At 36.6% G+C, this 14,529-nt stretch overlaps 1 protein-coding gene and 1 non-coding gene across 2 annotated transcripts in view; one reads left to right on the top strand and one right to left on the bottom strand.

The window, feature by feature from the left end:
* Positions 1 to 14,529, bottom strand: part of GRIN2B (glutamate ionotropic receptor NMDA type subunit 2B) — a 397,603-nt gene that overhangs the window by 286,995 nt on the left and 96,079 nt on the right. The window lies entirely within an intron of this gene.
* On the top strand, positions 1,844 to 2,053 carry LOC123813172. Its single transcript, XR_006784670.1, has one exon. It is a non-coding gene; the product is annotated as a small nucleolar RNA U3 (small nucleolar RNA).

Genomic DNA, 14,529 nt, shown 5'->3' with positions numbered 1-14,529 from the left:
ACAATTTGCATAGTAGTTATAGCAGGAACCAATCTACACTTTGCTGCTCACAGCAGACTCCAAGGGAAGATACATCTGAGTGAGAAACTGAGCCAATTGTATCCTCAGAAAAAAATGAGTCCTGGGGCAACCCCAATGGAGAGGATAAAATATGATTTAAATGGATAATTAAGTCAAATTTTCCTAGCACTAACTTTTAATGTAGTCAGGACACTATCTGGAGTATCCCAATTAAGGAGACTGTGGTTAGAATATGATAGGCAATGAGTAAAATTAAGATTAAAAGTGCCAGAACTATGCATCAGGTCCCATTTCCCAGTTACCAATAAAGACAAAAAGCTAGGAATACATTAGCCTAAAATTTGTCACTTTAGAGAACAGGGAGAAACAAGGAGTCTCATCATGCAGCACAAGTCAAGTGAAGTAAAAAAAGTATAACTTTCTTGGAGGGCAATGTGGGAATATCTTCAAGTTTTAATATTAATACAAAATACAATTCAAAGGTAAAAATATCAAAAGTGACAATGAGATATGTCACATACCAGTACCAAGAAAATACAAAAATCATGAACATGTATGAATCTAAAAATATAGGCTTAACCTGTGTAAAGTAATATCTAAAATTACCCTGGGGTGTAACAAATAAATCCGACAGACAAAATATACAAAGACATACATGATAAAAAAAAAAAGCATGAGTAATGAGTTTGAACTTGTTCAGACATCCAGAAATCCATATACAGCACAGACTACATATTCTTTTAAGCACATAAAAACATTGTATCTACAAAAATGCCTCAGTAAATTCCAATGAATCAATACAAAACAATCACCTTTTTTAATAATATGATTATATTACAAATAAATTTTAAAGGTAGCTAAAAACATCACATCAAAAACTTTTTTAAAATTCACTATTAAGTAACACAAAGGTTAAGGAGGGAATCATAAGAAAAATTAGAATATCCACTGAACAGAAAAACAATAAAAATATTAAATATCAAAATTCCTAGCACACAACTAAAACTGTGTAAAGAGAAACCTATGCTTTTAAATTCACTTATAAAAATTTTTTAAATTAAAAATAATTAATTATAACTAAATTTTCACTTACTGAACAATTCACAGAGTCAAGCCTAAGAAGGAACTAGATAATAAAGATATGGGCAGAAATTAATGAAATGGAAAGCAAAGAAAGGGGGGAAAAAAGCTGATCCTTTAGAAGACCACCATGAAGTTGTGACAAGACCACTAAAGGTAAAATAGAGAAATGCAAATGAAATCCATAATGAAAAAGGAAAAATACCAACATATACAATATAAATTTTAAAATAATAAAATAATATTATGAAAATGGTTATTTTTAAATGTAATGTATAAATACATAATACAAATAGCAAAAAGGAGTTCAAAAGAAAATCTTAATATAACATTAACCATTAAAGAAAATAAAATGATTATCAAAGGCCCCCAATCCTAATCCACCAATACCACCTCCCACTCCTACTCCCCACCCAACCACCCCACCTCTGCCAAAATGAAAGGAAGTAAGGCAGGTACATGTGGTTTTATAGATGAAGTCTACCAAACTTTCAAGGGGGAGAGAAGCCTTACTCATACAAGTTGGACAAAATAGGAAAAGAAGAAAATCCAGATAATTGTAGTACAAGAAAAGATTACCATAGGGCCCCTTCACCTATGAACATAAAGGAAAAAAACTGAATAAAATATTGTCTAACTAAAATAAATAGTATCTTTTAAAAATAACATGATCAAATATGACTTATACCAGGAATACAAGAATGGCTTAACTTTAGAATATACATCAAAATAGTTCACCACAAAGACTATATTTCTAGGAATCATTGCTATAGTTCATTACTAGAGAAGTTTCTCTGTGTAGAGCACCCGAAACCACAAGGAGGAGATGCAATGTTCTCTCTTGAGCATGAAGCCACTTTTTGGTGTTGCTTTTGCAATTGCCAATAGCCATTGATGATAATTCTTCTCTTCCATTGGAAGAGTAAGAGGGAGAGAATGCAGTCTGAATGGTAAGAAAACAAAAGGAAAAGAAAAAGAAAAAAAAGAAAAAACATAAGAAAAAAAAGAAAGAAAAGAAACAGTTCACCACATTAATGGACTAAAGGAGCTATTTACGCAAATATCTCAAAACATGACAGAAACACATTTAATTAAGGAAAATGTCTATTCATGTCATAAATTTTAAGATAAGTTTTTTAAAAAGTCAATAATAGAAAACGGAGATCATCAACCTTTACCTGGTTAAGAGTATATGTGTATACCAAAAATTCTTGATCACATTCTTTTTGACATTGAGAAGAAGGCAAGGTTAGTGTTGTCCCTGCTAATAGAGATTCTGGTAAATAAGTTAAGAAAATAAAAGTTTTAAGAATGAGAAGGGAAGGGAAAACAGCATTATATGAAGAGAATGTTGTTATCTACATAGAAAATCCAACAGAATTTAAAAACTATTAGTATTGATATGAGTAGATCAAGGGTGCTAGATATGATACTCTTAGAAAACATCAATCGCTCTCTTTTAATCAGCTAAAAATACAATACTCATAATAGCAAAAGCAACTCTAAATTATTTCACAATTAACTTGAAGAATGCACAAGACTAGTAACAGAGAAAATGTGAAACTCTATTAAAGGCTCTGAAAGAAAGACCTGAACAATGTAATCATATACCACATTTCACAGATATGACAACATAGTATTTTAGAATTCTGTTTCCCCCTAAATTCACCAGTAACTTCAAGGTAATAGCTATCAAAGTAACAGTAGGAATTTAAAAAGAATTGTATTAACTTATTCTAAAATGCATACAGAAAAATAAAGCTATACAAAGAACTAAATAAATAAATAAACAAGAGGTCCTTACATGAACCAATAATGAAGGTATACCATGAACTAAGAAGTATGATGAATTCAACTCTGCAGAGCAGATCCAAAATACATTTTTTAATTAACATATTTCTAAAATTGTTAAGTTCCACATCAATTTTTGGTTTTAAGTTATACTTTCTAAATTTAAATGTATAGGCATAGGGCAAATGTTGAACCAAAGAGGTATTTTTGAGTCAAAATGCCTCACTTAGGCAACAAATGTGTTTACCATCTGAAGTAGGAGTGTGAGTTACTCCTGATAGTAAACAATTACTATCTAATGTCATCTTGATGTATGGGACCAATGTCTATTTCTAGTAAATGAAATACAATGCCATCTATGTATGCAGCTTTTTTGGAAACCCAATTTCAATCCTCCAAATGCACTGAAGGTCTGTTAAATATCATCTAAGTCTGTGAAAATAACATATAAAAGGCATCAACTTTTGATTTCAGTTGGCTTAGAACCTAAATTTTCTTTTCACATTGTTACTCTCCTCCTTCTCACACCATTACTATCATCCATTACTCTTTTAGAGTCCTGAGCTCCTTTGCCTCTGCCCTTTATTCAGAAAGGAACAAAGGAAGAAATCCTGGCAGTCTGGGGAGTGGAGGCAGAAATAGCAGGGTTTCTGTCTGCCAAGGATAGATGGCTGGAAAGCCTCTTAAAAGGCCAACCCACAAAATTTCATTTGTAGCCACTTACCCTGGTCTCTGGCAATGGGAGGGCAGAGTGGACTACAGATGCTTGAGGAGAGTCTGGTGTTGGTGGCTCTAGGCAGAGAACTGAAGGAACAGCTGCCAGGATCCCTGTGCTGAGTCATTCCCCATAACGCAGAAGCCATCTTTCTTAGGCAGAGCACCCCTCTCCGAGTGGCACTAGCCTAAGGGGAAGCAGTGGCTCCCACCCACCCTGTGGTGCTTAAGCCTGGCTGCTGATTACAGCTTAAGGCTATATCACAGATTAGTTTAACAACTAAGGCAGAAAATACAAAGCAGCCAAAATAAGAAGAGAAAGAAACAGATCCCAAATCAAAGAACAAGAGAATTCTCTAGAAGAAAAACTAGATGAAATGGAGGCAAGCACTTTATCAGAGAGTTTAGAGTAATATTCTAAGGATACTCAACAGCATGAAAAAAAAAACAAGAGAAACCATAAAAAAAGAGCAGTCAGAAGTAAAAAATGCAATACCTGAAGTAAATAATATATTGGAAGGAATAAACAGTAGGTTAGATGAAGCAGAGGACTGAATCAGTGATTTGGAAAACAAGGTAGAAGAAAATACCCAGGCAGAGCAGCAAAAAGAAAAAAGAATTTTAAAAAACTGAGGAGAGTTTAAGAAACATTTTAGACAACACAAAACATAACAACATCTGCATCATGGGAATACCAGAAGGAGAAGAGAGAAAGCAAGGGATCCAGAACCTATTTGAAGAAATAATGACCAAAAGCTTCCCTAACCTGATGAAGGAAAAAGACATACAAGTCCAGGAAACTCAGAGAGTCCCCAACAAGTTGAACTCAAAGAGGCCTACACTGAGACACATCATAATTAAAATGATAAGGTTTAAAGACAAGGAGAGAATCCTAAAAGCCACAAGAGAAAAGCAATTAGTTACCTATAAGGGAGCACCAACTAGACTGTCATCTCATTTCCCAACAGAAACATTTCAGGCCAGAAGGTAGTAGTGTGAAATATTCAAGGTAATGAGAAGCAAAGACCTATAACCAAGGCTACTTTACCCAGTAAGCTATCATTTAAAATTGAAGGAGACATAAGGAACTTCCCAGACTTTAAAGAAAAAACTAGAGTTTGTTAACACCAAAACAACACTGCAACAAATTTTAAAGGGCTTGCTTTAAGAAGAAGGTGAAGAAAAAGAGAAAGAAAAAAAACCCAGGAAAATAGTCAAAGAATAAAATGGCACTAAATACATATCTATCAATAATCACCTAAAATGTAAATAGCTTAAATGCTCCAACCAAGAGCCACAGTGTAGCTGAATGGAAAAGAAAAAAAGACCCCTATAAATGCTGCCTCCAGGAGACCCATCTCAAATAGAAAGATATAGACAGACTAAAAGTAAAGGGATAGAAAAAGATATTTCATGCAAATGGAAAGGGAAAAAACTGGACTATCAGTACTTATATCTGACAGAAAAGACTTTAAAACCAAGACTATAGTAAGAGACAAAGGACACTACATAATGATAAAGGGAACAATCCAACAAGAGGATATAACCCTAGTAAACATATAACCCTAGTAAACATTTATGTACCCAACATGGGAGCACCTAAATATGTGAAGCAAATCTTGATGAACATAAAGGGAGTGATCGACAGAAATAGTCATAGTCAGGGATTTTAACACCCCATTGACTTCAATGGATAGATCTTCCAGACAGACAATCAAAAAGGAGACAGTGGCCTTAAATGACATACTAGATCAAATGGATTTAATTGATATTTTCAGAGCATTTCACCCCAAAGCAGCAGAATATACATACTTTTCAAATGTACATGGAACATTTTCTAGGACAGACCCCATGTTAAGACACAAAACAAGTCTCAATAAATTTAAGGAGATTGAAATCATATCAAGCATCTTCTCTGATCTCAATGTTACAAAACTAGAAATAAATCACAAGAACACTTAACAACACTGAAAACATGGACGCTAAATAACATGTTATTAAACAATGAATGGGTCAACTATAAGATCAAGGAAGAAGTCAAAAGCTACCTTGAAACAAATGAAAATGAGAACACACTAATCCCAAATCTGTGAGGTACTGGTGAAGAAATCCTAAGAGGGAAATTCATAGCATTATAGGCCTATCTAAAAACAAAAACAAAAACAAAAACAAAAAAACAAGAATAAGCTCAAATAAGTAATCTAACTTCACACCTAAAGGAATTTGAAAAAGAACAACAAATAAAGCCCAATGTGAATAGAAGGAAGGAAATAATTCAGATCAGAACAGAAATAAATGAAATACAGTGAAAAAGAAAAAAGATAAAAAAGATCAATGAATCCAAGAGCTAGTTCTTTGAAAAGATAAACAAGATTGACAAACCTTTAACCTTCATCAGAAAGAAAAAGGACCCAAATAAATAAAATCAGAATTTAAAGAGGAGAAATAACTGACACCAAAGAAATACAAAGGATTATAAGAAACATTATGAATAAGTACATGCCAAAGAGCTGGACAGTAGGGAGAAATGGATAAATTCCTAAAAACATACAGTCTTCCTAAACTAAATCAAGAAGAATCAGAGAATCTGAATAGACAGATTACACCTACTAAAACTGAAGCAGTACTCAAAAACCTCCCAACAAACAAAAGCCCTGGACTGGATGACTTCACAGATGAATTTTACCAAACATTCTGAGAAGAACTAACACGTCTCCTTTTCAAACTATTCCATAAAATTTAAGAATAGGGAGGCTCCCAAACTCATTTTATGAGTCCAGCATTATCCTAATTCCAAAACTAGATGAAGACACAGCAAAAAGAGAAAATTATTAGCCAATATCCCTGATGAATACTGGTGCAAAAATTCTCCACAAAATATCAACAAACCAAACACAGCAATACATCAAAAAGATCATGCACCATGATCAAGTGGGATATATTCCAGAAATGCAAGGTTGGTACAACATTTGCAAATCAATAAATGTGATTTTCCACATAAATAAAATGAAGGATAAAAACAGAGATCATAACAATAAATGCAAAAAATACACTTGATAAAGTCCAGCACCCATTTATGATAAAAACTCACAACAAGGTGGGATTAGAAGGAACATACCTAAACATAATAAAGGCCACATACGACAAATCCACTGCCAGCATCATATTCAACCAGAAAAAACTACAAGCATTCTCCTTAAGATCGGGAATGAGACAGAGATGTCCACTTTAATCTCTCTTTTTCAACATAGTACTAGAAGTCCTAGCCAGAGCAATCAGACAAGAAAACAAAATAAAAGGCATTCATATTGGAAAGGAAGAAATAAAACTATCATTATTTGCAGATGACATGATACTGAATATAGAAAACCCCAAAGATTCTACCAAGAAGCTACTAGAACTGAAAAGTCAATTTGGCAAAGTAGCAGGATGCAAAATTAATATCCAGGAATCAGTTGCATTTTTATATGCTAACAACAAACTAATAGAAAGGGAAAAAAAGAAAATCCCACTCACAATTGCTATAAAAAATACCTAGGAATAAACCTAACCAAAGATGTAAAAGACCTGTACTTGGAAAACTATAAGACCCTGAAGAAAGAAATGAAAGATACAAATAAGTGGAAGCACATACTGTATTCATGGATAAGAAAAATTAACATCATTAAAATGTCAATAATACCCAAAGCAATCTATAGATCCAAAGCAATTCCTATCAAGATTCTAATGACATACTTCACAGAACTAGAACAAATATTTCAAAATTTATATGGAACCACAAAAGACCCCGCATAGTAACAGCAATTCAGAGAAAGAAGATCAAAGTTGGAAGAACCATACTACCTAATATCAAACTATACTATAAGGGCATAGTAATCAAAACATCCTGGTACTGGCATAAAAACAGGAACATAGATGATGAAATATAATAGAGAGCCCAGAAATAAACCCATACCTTTACAGTCAATTAATATGTGACAGAGGAAGCGACCACATACAATGGGCTAAAGATAGTTTATTCAATAAATGGTATTATGAAAATTGAACAGATACCTGCAGAAAAATGAAACTAGACCACCTTCTTACACCACACACAAGAATAAATTAAAAACAGATCAAAGACTTAAATGTTAGACCCCAAACCATAAAAATCACAGAAGAAAACATAGGCAGCAAAATCTCAGACATTACTCATAGCAACGTTTTATCAGATACATCTCCCCAGGCAAGGGAAACAAAAAATAAACAAATGAAACTATATCAAACTAAAACATTTTTGCACAGCAAAGGAAACCATCAACAAAATAAAAAGACAACCCACAGAATGGGAGAACCTATTCACTGAGATACATCTGATAAGGTGTTTATATCCAAAATTCATAAAGAATTTACAAAATTCAATACCAAAAGAACAGACAACCCAATTAAAAATGGTCAAAAGACCTGAATAGACACTTCTCCAAAGAGGACATACAAATGGTCAATAGATATATGAAAAGATGCTCAATGTCACTCGTCATCAGAGAAATGCAAATTAAAACCACAGTTAGATATCATCTCACACCTGTCAGAATGGCTATCATCAATAAATCAACAAACAGCAAGTGCTGGTGAGGATGTGGAGAAAGGGGAACACTTTTGCACTGTTGATGGGAATACAGACTGGTGCAGCCACTGTGGAAAGCAGTATGGAGATACCTTAAAAAATTAAAAATAGATCTGCCTTTCAACCCAGTGATCCCACTTCTGAGAATATACCTGACAGAACCCAAAACACTAATTCAAAAGAATATAAGCACCCCTATGTTCACTGCAGCGTTATTTACAATTGACAAGATATGGAAGCAACCCAAGTGTCCATCAGTAGATGAGTGAGTAAAACAACTATGGAACATTTACACAATGGAATACTACTCAGCTATAAAAAAAAAGAAGAAATTTTTACCCCTTACAATAGTATGGATGGACCTGGAGAATATTATGCTAAGTGAAATAAGCCAGTCAGAGAAAGACAAATACCATATGATCTCACACATATGTGTAATATATTGAACAAACTGAACTAACAAGCAAAAAAGAGACAGACTCACAGATGGAGAACAAATAGCTGGTTGGGTTGGGGGGATAAGGTTAGGGGCATGGAAGAATTGAGGGAAAAGAAAAAAGGACTCACGGACATGGACAACAGTGTGGTGATTGCTGGGGGGTGGTTACAAGGGGACTAAATGGTAATGGAAAAAAAATACAAAAAATATTAAATTTTTTTAAAAAAGAATCTTCTTATTCATACCGGGCCCAGGCAGACCTGAACTCCTTCCTTGTTCAAGAACACTTTCAGTGGCTAAATGCAGGCTTTTCTACTGGAGCTGTTCTTTCCTGCTACTGCACAAAGCAGAAGTATCACTTCTACACTCACCCAAGTTCTTGACACAGGGATGTACAGATAACTAATACATGATTATGAATCACTTCATATGTGTACATTTTAATAGAAATCTGTGATGCAAACATAGGTGATTATCTGTACTCTCACCAGCAACAACCACTCATGCATTTTTCTTTAATATTCTGCAAGAGCAAACACCAGAATTGCTCAAAGTTTCTCTTCTAACATCTGCACACGGTTCTTAATTATAATTAATTTATATGCCTCAAAGGACATTGTGGGCAGCCCTGCTGAAATCCAAACCTTTTGAAACCAGATTCTGATTATTACCATTTGGCAGCAGATTAGGGCAATTGCATGTATTGGTTTAACAGCAAAATAGCATTTTAAAGTGTTAACAAAAATTATTGGTTTGTCACTGACTATTAAGGGGGAATGAGCAGCGACAATGGGTGGTGGATGATAAAAAGAGAAGCACAGGAACAGGGCAGCAGGAAAATCTGGGAGTAGGTAAAAGAAAGGTATTGGGAGGGCAATGGCGAGCCAGGTGTGAGACAGGGACCACCAGACCTACCCAGAAAACACTGGTGTTCTGAGTTGTAGATAAACAGTCTGTGCTAAAATAGATTTAAAATTGGGGTCCCCCCCCCCGAGATGATCTGCTCTACTGCCTAGGTATATTCCTACTCACTGCAACCCTCACCAAAACCTCTTCTGCAGACTCAGCCATAATAATCATGCTGTGTTTGGTGGAAAGAGCATAGCGTTTGAGTTGAGGACACAGGTTTTACATTTATTCTTAACTTGCTGTGTGATCTTGGATCAGATTCTTTACTTCTCTGATCCTCAGGCTCCTCATTTGTAAAAGATGATATAACTGCTTTCACAGGATTACTGTGAAGGTTGACTCATTTGGATCGACCCATTTGATAAATGTTTATTGAATGTTTTCCGTGTGCCAGGGAATGTGCTAGAAGATGGGATCCAACACTGAATGGAATCCAATCGACAAGGAGCCTTTAGCCTAGAGGCCCAGGCAGACAAATGAACAGGAAATTACAGGACAGTGTGGTGAGTTATAATAGAGTATGCCCAGTGCTCCACAGGAGGCCACCTAATCCTGTCTGGGAGATCAGGAGAGTAACAAGCTAAGTGGTAACAGATGAGCAGGAAATGTAATGAAAACAATAGGCTGAAATTGCAAAAATAATAAAATATTAATTAGAAGGGTATTATGATACAGTGAAGAAGAAAAGGACCTAGAAGTCAAAAGGTCTAGAACTGAAACTTGGCTTTAACACTTACTACGCTTGAGAAGAGGGGAGGCAGTAACCTAAATTACCCCGATCCCATCTTCTTCATTAGAAAATGGAGATTATTATCCTCACCTCACAGAATTGTTGTGAATATTAAAAAGTTTACTTGAAAGCATCTAGCACATAGCGGGTACCCGATATTTATTCATTGGATGTGAATACACTCTGTTCAGAGACAGATAAGGAGCTTCTCTTGCCTTGAATTACTTAGATGAGTCAGACTCCTTCCCTCCCACCTCCCTCTCTAACTTTGGTACAGTTTCTACTGACCTTAGAAATAGGTTATTTTAAAAAGTTAGTCTCTGTGTAACAACCTGATTTTCAATATAAACAATTAGTGAAATAGATTTTAAATCATAAAGCCAGTCAGCATCTACTCCCCACCTCCCCCCTTCCCCAGCAGCTCCCAAATAGCCACCAGATTTTGTGCAAAGTAAAAGGACAACTTCAACAACATCAAAATAGTCACTTATTACCTTTGAAATCCGTATCTTCACTCACCAATAGTGATTCTCCCTGCATGGAATACAGGAAAGGAGAACCCATCATCACTACTTTAGCTAGTAAGATAGCTTTTCTTGCAAGCTCTGATGAAGTGAGAGCAAGGATTACATCTGTTTTCCTTATCTATCTCCAGTACTTAGCAGAGTGTCTGGCATATGCTAAGCACTCAATGAACATTTATTGATGGCATTAATGAGTGAACCAATGAATAAGAACCAAAGAATACCAATAATGAGTTGCCTTTCTCTATGTCTGTTGACACATAATTGAAGGCACTGTTTTAGGTCCTGCATTCCTAAGGGTTATAACGTGAAGGGAAACACCATAAACTCCAATACCATTTCCAATTTATTGGCATTACGTAAGGATCATTCCTAGGCCAATGTTGTTAGCTGATAATTGCCAATCTATCTGATTGCTTATTTGCACATGTACATGTGTGTGTAAATCAATTCCTATACGAGTGACATGTGTCTATGTGTACAAATTAGCCCTCTTTCCCTTGGTCTCTCAGTTCTAAGATGGTTCTACTGATGAAGCATGACACCCAAACATGATTCAGCCTTCAAGCAGAGCCCAGGTCTAAAACAAGATTCTGATGCCAAAAAATACCTCAAAGAGAGCATGGTAGCAGGGCCAGAATCCATAGGAAACAAAAGCCACATCATTTGAGCTGCCTGGTTATCAGGCCAACTCTAGATGTAGTCATATGCTGCTTAATATAAAATGCCATCTTTATTACTAGCATCGATGTACATATCTGTTAGTCACAAACCAACCTTACCTGAATTCTGAACTCGCTTAAACCCCTCTAATATCACATGTGGATCTGAACACCTACTCAGAGAATTAATCATATGTCGAAACCTCTCTAATTTCACTTGCCCTTACTCTTCTCTTCCCCGTCCTCTCAAATTACTACATAAGAAGAATGCTGTAGTACAAGTGATAGAACTGGGGACCAGGAAACCTCACGCCCTATTACAATCCTGCCACTGACAAGCCACAGGATTTAGAAGTAGTCAACCTCTCTGTGGCTCAGCTTTGCTATAAAATAAGAGAAATGAACTGGCTGCTCTCAAAGTCTCTTCCAACTTCAAAATTCTGTGAATCCTTGTCTTCCATTCCCCACTCAAGATTGCTTCTCTACTCTGAACCCTAGGAGGCTGACCTGTCTGGAGCACATCAATGGACTTCTAGGCCTCTGGCCTCCAGTTGGGTTTGACCAATAAAGAGCACAGAAGCAGCCCAGAGGAAACAAGAAGGCTAAGACTAGGAACCTCTGTGCTTCCTCCCTGTGGGTTCACTCTGGGTTGGATGTTATCACTTGACCAAAGGTCATAGCTTTCATAAAACGTCCCTCTCCACATATCTCTCTCCACACAGCCCCCCTACACATTCCAAAATCTGCTCCCACTTTCCTCCTTTGTTACTACAGGTAGTCACAGCTCCACCAAGTTGCTTCTAACTCTAGGACACTGTACCTCTTCTTGTGGTTTCTGTGCACTGCCCACAATTTGGTGGTCTTTTTTCTAAGCCCTCTTCAAGCTAAACAAATTGAGGGTACCATCTGTTTCTTGCTCCGATCATAAGTGATGCAGATTCCTCCTGCATTCCACAATAAGAGGCCTAAGGAGCCTCTCAGGTTTCAATGGCAGAAGCAGGACCTGAATTCTACCACCACCAGCCTGCCTCTCCTGATGATGCTTCATGCTTATCCTTATGTCCTAGTTAGCAGCAGTATAAGCAGTAATGCTGCTTTTGGAGCCTGGAGCTCTGCAAAGAACAAATAAACTTCTGTAGAATATTTCAAAAGAAAAGCCTTGAAAGTGAGGAATGTAAAAGGATTGGAAATCAGAAAAATACACCAAGCAATTATCAGAATGACTACAAGGCACAATCCAGAGAAAGGCAGAACATTTCCACGAAGGAAAATGTGTTCATGAATTCAGACTTTATAGTGCTAAAGAAACAAATTGATAATGAGCTCTTATTTCTTTTCTTTCTTTGATATGATCAGAACCTGCTTCAGGAAAAAGATAAAGTTTTAGAATCAATTTTTACTGAAAAATTATAAGCCAAATTTTAAACAAATAAATACAGCAGCATAAGAAAACATACAGGTGATATTTCTAGGAAACATATGACACTTTGTATTTTTTTCTTAATATGTGGGAAAAATTAAATAGTGAAAAGGGATGAAAAAATATTTGTGAATTCCTTGCTGTAATGATAATAATACAGTTGTGATTTGGCCACCCTTCACATTGTATATTGTTTTTGAAAAGCAAGTAACTGTTTTTTCTCTGAATCCAGCATTTTTACAGTAAGAAGAGCATGTGCATTGGTCCTAAATTGCCATGTTCACGTCACCACAGAAATAGCAGGGCAGGGACAGCGGGCACAATCTGTACCTCCTTTTCCACACCCTGCTGAGGCCAGATGAAGCCTTTCCCTGACTCAGCTCAGCCACAGGTCACGGCAGAATCCACGGGCAGAGATCTGCACATGCAGGTACAGGGGTACGCACTCAGGGTATCTGCAACTTTCCCATTTTAAATTAGATTTTGACATATGAGATAATCAGTGTTAACTAAACTATGTGGTAATCATTTTCCAGTATGTGTAAGTCAAGTCATTATGTTTACATCTGAAACACATACAATGCTATATGCCAACTGTATCTCAATAGAACTTGAAAAAAAATAGATGCCGAAAGCAAAGAACTTGAGTTATAACCTCACATGAGTTCCTATCCCTTTCCTCTCAAAAGTCCAAATTCTTATTGAGGGCCTGTCCTGTGAAACACAGCGAAGTGTTTCAGGGAGTCAAGACTTGACATCTGTCCACAGGACTGTGCACTCCAGCACGGAGATGAAACACACACGCCCCAGCACTGGACCTTCAGATGGCACGAAGGTGCTAAAGGAGCATGAAGCTGATCAGAGAGAAACTGCTCTGAGCATAAATAGTGAGGGCAACAGTACCCAAGATGAAGAAACTGGCTTGAGCAAAAGCACAGAAGTGGCAGCACCGAGGTGGAAAAGCAGTGAGGCACAAAGCTTATCAAAAATGGTAAGCAGAGTGGCCTGGCCCAGAGAAAGCACTCAAGGAGAGAGCAGTTGTTGAGACAAAACTGAAAAGGTATACAGAGGAATTTGGGTGCTCAGCTAAGGCACTTAGCTAGAGCAGTGACAAGAAACGATGGGCAAACAGGAGGGGAAGGTACTGGTCCCTCATCACTAAAACCAGTTTGTTTTCAACTTCCAAGGTGAATGAAATTGCAGCTGCCTTCAAAACCTGTTTGGGGAGTCAACTAGACTAAGCTTATTACAGCAGGGAAATTCCTTCTCCGCTTCTCGATAATAGTCATCACTGTTGAGAAGTTAAGACCCCAATTTTGTAATGATTAAGGAACCGAAGTGCTTATGAAATACCATTCACTGAAGTGCTTTTGATTGAAACAGTATTCATGGAAACAGTTCTCTTCTCAACATGAACATTTCCCTGTGATAATGTGAACCTAAATACGACGACCCTGGGCTGCTGCCTGAAAAAAGACAATCCTTTCTCCTCTCATCTCTAAGTCGACTCCCTCAGCTCTTCCTATTTATTACTTTCACCTGCTCATTGAAAGGCTGGCTGTCCCCTCTGACAGCTGTCAGTCTGTTCTCTGGATTAGAGACTAGACTTGGGCAGGTGAACTCACAGTACAAT

Source organism: Phyllostomus hastatus, unplaced genomic scaffold (genome assembly GCF_019186645.2).
Source record: "Phyllostomus hastatus isolate PE091 unplaced genomic scaffold, TTU_PhHast_1.1 phas_scaffold_93, whole genome shotgun sequence".
Taxonomy (NCBI): domain Eukaryota; kingdom Metazoa; phylum Chordata; class Mammalia; order Chiroptera; family Phyllostomidae; genus Phyllostomus; species Phyllostomus hastatus.
This window is presented reverse-complemented; position numbering and strand designations above follow the sequence as displayed.